We start from the raw sequence: 8,959 nt of genomic DNA, 5'->3' as shown, positions 1-8,959 counted from the left end.
GAATCCCACGTCGGGCTCCCGGTGCATGGAGCCTGCTTCTCCCTCCGCCTGTGTCTCTGCCTCTCTCTCTCTCTCTGTGACTATCATAAATAAATAAAAAATTAAAAAAAAAAAAAGAAATATTTCTTCTAAATGACAAAAGCCTAATGACATAAGGGAAGATGAAGGCAATTTTTTAAAATGTTATTTTATTTAAATTCAGTTAATTAACATATAGTGTATCATTAGTTTCAGAAATAGAGTTCAGTTAAAAAGATGAAGGTATTTTTAGATTTTTAGAAATATTAAGGAGGCAGATAAAGTACTTTTAAAATGCAATTAATTTTTTTTGCAGCTATGTTTCTATTGATCTGTATGTTTCCCTTTTCTTTGCAACACTGGGTGACAATTTTATTTTTTAATGATGCATAATTCACATACAATATTATATTAGTTCCAGTGTCCAACATAGTGAGTCAAACTTTATATACATTATGAAATATTCACCATTGTATAGCTTGTTACCATTTGTCACCATGCAAAGTTAAAACAATATTGTTGACTATGTTCCCGATGCTATAATTAATATCCCTTTTTTAAGTGTAAATTTAAATTCTGGTTAGTAAACATACAATATAATACTAATTTCAGGTGTGAAGTATAGTGATTCAACACTTGCATACGACACTACTGCAATAAGTCCACTCCTTATTTCCATCATGTATTTACCCAGCCCCACAACATCAGTTTGTTCTCTACAGTTAAGGCTCTGTTTCTTGTTTGGCCTCCCTCTCTCTTTTTTATCCTTTGCTCCTTTATTTTGTTTCTTAAATTCCACATATGAGTGAAATCATATAGTATTTGACTTTCTCTAGCTGACTTATTTTGTTTAAAATCATAATAATTTTTAGCTTCATTCCTAGTATTGCAAGTGGCAAGATTTTATTCTTTACTGGCTGAGTAATATTCATATATATATTATATGAGTATATATTCTACGAATATATGTTACATATATATAATCTCACATCTTTTTTATCCATTCATCTGTCAATCAGTCAATGGACATGGGCTGCTCCATAGTTTGGCTATTGAAGAAAATGTTACTATAAACATTTGGGGCATGCATCCCTTTGAATCAGTGTTTTTGTTTCCTTTGGATAAATACCTAGTAGTGCAATTATGGGGTCATAGGGAAGTTCTATTTTTAATTTTTTGAGGAACCTCCATACTGTTTTCCAGAGTGGCTGTACCAATTATCATTCCCACCAACAATGCAAGAGGGTTCCCCTTAGTCTACACCCATGCGAGCATCTGCTGTTACCTGCCTTGTTCATTTTAGCCATTCTGATGGTGTGAGGTGATATCTCATTGTAGGTTTAATTTGTATTCCCCTGATAATGAATGAGGTAGAGCTCTTTTCACATGTCCGTTAGCTTTGTAATATAACTTGAAGTCCAAAAAAATAAATAAATAACTTGAAGTCCAGAATTGTAATTTCTCCATCTTCACTTTCCTTTTTCAAGATTACTTTGGCTATTCAGAGTCTTTTGTGGTTTCATACAAATTTAGGATTATTTGTTGTGGCTCTGTGAAAAGTGCTATTGGTATTTTGTATATTTTTTAAGATTTTATTTATTCATGAGAGACAGAGAGAGAGAGAGAGAGAGAGAGGCAGAGACACAGGCAGAGGGAGAATCAGGCTCCATGCAGGGAGCCTGACGTGGTACTCCATCCTGGGTCTCCGGGATCACACCCTGGGTTGCAGGCAGCATTAAACCGGTGTGCCACCAGAGCTGCCCTGTATTTTGTATTTTGATTAGAGTTGCATTAAATCTGTAGACTGGTTCAGGTAATATAGACATTTTGACAATATTTGTACCTCCAATCCATGAGTATGTAATATCTTTCATTTCTTTGTGTCATCTTCTGTTTCTTTCATCAGTATTTTATAATCGAGAGTATAAGTCTTTCTCATTTTTGGCTAGGTTTGTTCTCAGGTATTTTATCATTTTTGGTATTATAAATAGGATTGATTCCTTAATTTCTTTTTCTGCTGATTCATAATTGGTGTATAGAAATACAACAGAATTCTGTATATTGGCTTTGTATCCTGAGACTGAGACTGAGACTACTGAATTTGTTAATGAGTTTCTAGCCATTTTTTGGTATAGTCTTTTTGGTTTTCTATAGGGAGTATGTCATCTGAAAATAGTGAAGGTTTGATTTCTTTTTTGCTGATTTGAATGCCTTTTATTTCCTTTTGTTGTCTAATTTTGTTGTCTAATTGCTATAAGATTCTAACAGTGGTAAGAGTAAACATCCCTGTCTTGTTCCTAATGATAGAGGAAAAGCTCTCAGTTTTTCCCCATTGATGATGATATTAGCTGTGGGTTTTTCACATATGGCCTTTATGATGTTGAGATATGTTTCTTCTACCCTTATGTTACTGAGGATTTTTATGAATGGATGCTGTAGTTTGTCAAATGCTTTTTCTGCATCTATTGAAATGGTTGTATGATTCTTATCCCTTCTTTTATTATGTGATGTCACCTTGATTGCTTGGCAAATATTGAACCACCCTTTCCAACTGAGGAATAATTTATCTGGTGAATGATTCCTTTAATGTATTGATGGGTATGGTTTGCTAGCATTGTATTGAGAAAATCTGTATCCATATTCATCAGGAATACTGGAATATAGTCCTCTTTTTTTAGTGGAGTCTTTGGCTGGTTTGGAGTATCAGGGTAATACTGGCCTCATAGAATGAATTTGGTCATTTTTCTTTCTTTTCTAGTTTTTGATGCCTGGCTGAGTCAATCTGCAGAGCATGTGACCCTTGATCTTGGGATTGTGAGTTCAAACTCCACATTGGAAGAACAGAAGAAAGAAAGAAAGAAGAAGAAGAAAGAAAGAAAAAAGAAGAAAGAAAGAAAGAAAGAAAGAAAGAAGAAAGAAAGAAAGAAAGAAAAAAGAAAGAAAGAAAGAAAGAAAGAAAGAAATAGAAAGGAGGAGGAGATGCCTTACAGTTTGTGAATCCTTTAGTGTTTTTGTAGAATTTGCCTATAAACTTGTTTGTTTTGATTACTGATGAAATTTCATTATTGATTATTTGTCTATTCAAGTTTTCTATTTCTTCCTGCTTCAGTTTTAGTAGTTAATATCTTTCTAGGAATTTATCTATTTCTTCCATATTGACCAGTTTGTTGTCTTATATTTTTTCATAATATTCTCATAATTATTTGTATTTCTGTGATGTTGATTGTGATCTCTCCTCTCTCATTTGTGATTTTATTTATTTAGGTCCTTTCTCTTTCCTTTCTGGTGAGTTTGGCTAGAGATTTATCAAGTTTATTAATCTTTCATAGAACCAGCTCCTGATTTCATCAATCTGTTCTATCGTTTTTTTAGTTTTTATATCATTTATTTCTGCTGTGATTTTTATTATATCCTTCTTTCTGCTGGTTTTAGCCTCTGTTGTTCTTTTCTAGCTCCTTTAAGTGTAAGATTAGGTTCTCTATTTGAGATTATTTTTGCTTCTTGAGGTAGGCCTGTGTTACTATATACTTCCCTCTTATGACTGGTTTTGCTGCATTCCAAAGTTTGAAGCATGTGTTTTCATTTTTACTTCTTTCCATGTTTTTTTTTTATATTTCATCTTTGATTTCCTGGTTAACTCATTTATTCTTTAGTAGCATGTTGTTTTATCTCCATATATTTGTGGTCTTTTCAATTTTTTTCCTCCAGTTGACTTCTAGTTTCATAGAATTGTGATCAGAAAAGGTACATGGTAGTATTTAATCTTTCTGTATACGTTGAGCCTGTTTTGTGACCTACTATTTGACCTGTTCTAGAGAATGTTCCACGTGCGCTTGAAGGAATGTGTGTATTCTTCTGTCTTAAAATGAAACTTTCTGAATATATTTGCTAAGTCCATCTGTTCCACTGTGCCATTCAATGCCATAATTTCCTTACTTTTTCCTCTGTTCAGATGATCTGTTCATTGATGTAAGTGGAGTATTAAAGTCCCCTACTATTATTGTGTTATTATCAATTAGTTCCTTTATGAATAGTTTTACATATATATTTGAGTGCCCCCATGTTGGGTGTATAGCTATTTACAATTGTTATATCTTCTTGTTGGATTATCCCCTTTATGATTATATAATGCCCTTCTTTATAACTTGTTACAGTCTTAAAGTCTAGTTTATCCAATAAAAGTATAACTACTCTGGCTTTCTTTTGACATCCATGGGCATGATAAGTGCTTCTCTATCCCCTCACCTTCAATCTGCAGTTTTCTTTAGGTCTAAAATGAGCTCTTGTAGGCAGTGTATAAATGAGTCTTGTAATTTTTTTATCCATTCTGACACCCTATGTCTTTTTATTGGAGCATTTTGTCCATTTACGTTCAACATAATCATCAATAGATACATATTTATTGTCATTTTCTTACTTGTTAAATCATTGTTTCCTGCTATTTTCTCTGATCCTTTCTTGTCTTTGTTACTTTTGGTCTTTCCATTCTACTCAGAGTCCACTTTAATATGTCTTGCAGGGCTACTTTAGGGGTCATGAACTCCTTTAGCTCTTGTTTGTCTGAGAAACTCTTTATGTGTCCTCTATTCCGAATGATAGCCTTGCTGGATAGAGTATTCTTGGCTGCAGATTGTTCCCATTCAGCAGTTTGAATATATCATGACACTCTCTTCTGACTTGCCAAGTTTCTGTTGTGAAATATCCAGCTAGCCTTATAGGTCTTCCCTTTTAAGTGAAAGACTTATTTTGTCTTGCTTCTTCTTCTTTTTTTTTCAGATTCCAAAAATGCTGACATTTATTCATTTTGAGGGGTAGGTACATAGGAGTATAATAGGAGGATAGGAGGATAGGAGGATAATATAATTTATATTAATTACACACATATATAAAATATATATTTATAAGAATCCCAAATACTTTCAAAATTGATTAGTGATTTCTCTCTATTTTATTTATTAGCTTCTTATCTGAGACATATTCATCTCTCTTTGTGAGTAGATTCTTTTTTTTTAATTATTTTTTATTGGAGTTCAATTTACCAACATATAGCATAACACCCAGTGCTCATCCCGCCAAGTGCTCCCCTCAGTGCCCATCACCCATTAACCCCAATGTGATCACACACATTACATTTATATATAATCACGTTTGTATGCTAAATCATTCACTTCACTTGGAGAAAAATATTCACTAAGAAATAGGATTATTGTTGTATGTTACTGAGAAGAATTAGCCACAGGGAAGAAAGGCCTGAAGATAATATCCAGATAGAACTACAGAAACATAGAATGGAGGAAATCCCTTCTGCCAGGAAAGAAGATGTCATGAATATACAAACAGACTATATAAAGCATGGTAAAAGGGTCTAAGGTTCAAAAAAAAAAAAAAAGAAAGAAAGAATGGGACAGAAGCCATATTCAAAGAGTTAACAGTGAGAATTTTCCAGGACTTACAAAATACAGTGTTCCTCAAGTTCAAAAAGTAAGAAGGCAAATAAGAAGTAAAATAAATACCCCATTCCCCAAAAAGTTACATTTGTTGAAAAACAAGGGCAAAGAGAAAGACAATATAACAATAACAAATGAGACTTGTTAGAGGAAGCAAATTGTAAGATAATACATTGAACCAACATATCAGGAATTATACACATAAAATCCTCAATTACAAGACAAAGACAATCATATTGAATATTAAATGACAGTCATTAGCCTTTTCTAAGAAAAGCACTTTAGATACAAGGCTATGGAATGGCTGAATGTAAAAGAATGGACCAAGTTGTCCCACAATTTTGTTTGCCTTAAGCATATTAAAATATTCCACAATTGCACATCTGAAATTCTGAAATCCAAAATTCTTAGTGTACCAAAAATTTAGATAATGATTTCAGCTCAAATATTTGTCACACTTTTGGCAGAAAATCTGACCTTAACTGACCTAAAGTCACCTTTCTTTACATGCTTTCTTATGCTTCCTATGATGAAGGTTCCTATTGTATAAGACGTATTAATGAATTTGTTTACAAAGTTCTGCATCCCCCACTAAAGGAAACATTTCATAATATAGAAATTGTGAGAAGTTGCATTTCATTTGCAAATAGTTCTTCTATCTCCCCTCTCTTAAAATAGTATACTTCCCTGCTCCCTTGATGTAGGGCCTGACCGTGTTACTTGCTCAGCCATTCAGATGTGAGCAAGTAAGATAAATCCCATCTCTAACCAGAAACTACAAATCTGAACACAGATTTGCATGGATCATTTTCTCCTTCCCTTGCACTTCCATTGTAAGCAAGAGAACAGTAAGGGTTAGATAGAACCCATTCTTTTGGCCTATATCCTCGAATTAAGAAAAAACATGCAGAATTACCCCAGTTAACCCATAGCTACCAACAATTTTCATGTAAAATGAATAAGAAATAAATATTGTTTATAAGCTGTTCTTTGCTTTGGCATGACCATGCTTTGTCTTGCTGTGCAAAAACAGACTAATAGTAAAATATCACGATGTGTTTTTAAAAATCCATCCTAAATAAAAATAAAAATCCATCCTCTTCTCAGTACTAAAACACACTAGCCTCAACGGCTTGGGGTAGGCAGTGAGCTTATTCATACGAGTCAATGCGGTCTTGGTCCAACTAGCTCAGCAGCTTGGTGAACACTGAAAAAGGTCCTTGGTTATATCCACCCAGGTTTGGTGTGTACACAGAGAGTAGGGTGACAAAATGGTGAAGGGTGTTTTTCAATATACAGAAGAAGGAGAAATTTTTTTTTCATTTCCAGAAAATTTCTTTTGCCTGTCTTCTCCCTTCCCATTTTCCAGCTATCTCTCCCAGTCCCCAAGACAAAGAACTACCTACTTGGATTTGAAATAATCATACATCTTGATTTTCCTGGCAGGAAGGATCGTTGTTAAAAGACAGAAGCTCAGCTTTAGTCTCTCTCTCTCTCTCTCTCTCCTCTTTGGTTACATTTTCAAGTAAATTGTCTGATTCTTTTTTTTCAATTTATTTATTTATTTATTTATTTATTTATTTATTTATTTATTTATTTGAGAGAGGAAGAGCACTAGCAGAAGAAGGGGCAGAGGGAAAGAAAGAAGCTGACTTCCCCCTGACCAGGGAGCCACATATGGGGCTCCATCCCAAGACCCCAATATCATGACTTGAGCAAAAGGCAATCCCTTCATCAGCTGAGCCACCCAAGTGCCCCCTGGTGTCTGATTCTTAGAACAGGCTCAATTCTGTGTCTCTCATGGACTCTTCTCTTTTTTTTTTTTTTTTTCTTCTTTTCCCTTTTTTCCATCTTTTTAATTTTTTAATTTATTTTTTATTGGTGTTCAATTTACCAACATACAGAATAACCCCCAGTGCCCGTCACCCATACACTCCCACCCCCCGCCCTCCTCCCCTTCTACCACCCCTAGTTCATTTCCCAGAGTTAGGAGTCTTTATGTTCTGTCTCCCTTTCTGATATTTCCCACACATTTCTTCTCCCTTCCCTTATATTCCCTTTCACTATTGTTTATATTCCCCAAATGAATGAGAACATATAATATTTGTCCTTCTCCTGACTTACTTCACTCAGCATAATACCCTCCAGTTCCATCCACGTTGAAGCGTTGGGTATTTGTCGTTTCTAATTGCTGAGTAATATTCCATTGTATACATAAACCACATCTTCTTTATCCATTCAACTTTCGATGGACACCGAGGATCCTTCCACAGTTTGGCTATTGTGGACATTGCTGCTAGAAACATCGGGGTGCAGGTATCCCAGCGTTTCATTGCATCTGAATCTTTGGGGTAAATCCCCAGCAGTGCAATTGCTGGGTCGTAGGGCAGGTCTATTTTTAACTCTTTGAGGAACCTCCACACAGTTTCCAGAGTGGCTGCATCAGTTCACATTCCCACCAACAGTGTAAGAGGGTTCCCTTTTCTCCGCATCCTCTCCAACATTTGTGGTTTCCTGCCTTGTTAATGGTCCACATTCTCACTGGTGTGTGGTGGTATCTCATTGTGGCTTTGATTTGTATTTCCCTGATGGCAAGTGATGCAGAGCATTTTCTCATGTGCATGTTGGTCATGTCTATGTCTTCTTCTGTGAGATTTCTCTTCATGTCTTTTGCCCATTTCATGATTGGATTGTTTGTTTCTTTGGTGTTGAGTTTAATAAGTTCTTTATAGATCTTGGAAACTAGCCCTTTATCTGATACGTCATTTGCAAATATCTTCTCCCATTCTGTAGGTTATCTTTTAGTTTTGTTGACTGTATCCTTTGCTGTGCAAAAGCTTCTTATCTTGATGAAGTCCCAATAGTTCATTTTTGCTTTTGTTTCTTTTGCTTTTGTGGATGTATCTTGCAAGAAGTTACTGTGGCCAAGTTCAAAAAGGGTGTTGCCTGTGTTCTCCTCTAGGATTTTGATGGAATCTTGTCTCACATTTAGATCTCTCATCCATTTTGAGTTTATCTTTGTGTATGGTGAAAGAGAGTGGTCCAGTTTCATTCTTCTGCATGTGGATGTCCAATTTTCCCAGCACCATTTATTGAAGAGACTGTCTTTCTTCCAATGGATAGTCTTTCCTCCTTTATCGAATATTAGATGACCGTACATTTCAGGGTCCACTTCTGGGTTCTCTATTCTGTTCCATTGATCTATGTGTCTGTTTTTGTGCCAGTACCACACTGTCTTGATGACCACAGCTTTGTAGTACAACCTGAAATCTGGCATTGTGATGCCCCCAGCTATGGTTTTCTTTTTGAAAATTCCCCTGGCTATTCGGGGTCTTTTCTGATTCCACACAAATCTTAAAATAATTTGTTCTAACTCTCTGAAGAAAGTCCATGGTATTTTGATAGGGATTGCATTAAACGTATAAATTGCCCTGGGTAACATTGACATTTTTACAATATTAATTCTGCCAATCCATGAGCATGGAATATTTTTC

The sequence above is a fragment of the Vulpes vulpes genome, chromosome 8 (assembly GCF_048418805.1).
Source record: "Vulpes vulpes isolate BD-2025 chromosome 8, VulVul3, whole genome shotgun sequence".
NCBI classification, from domain to species: domain Eukaryota; kingdom Metazoa; phylum Chordata; class Mammalia; order Carnivora; family Canidae; genus Vulpes; species Vulpes vulpes.
This window is presented reverse-complemented; position numbering follows the sequence as displayed.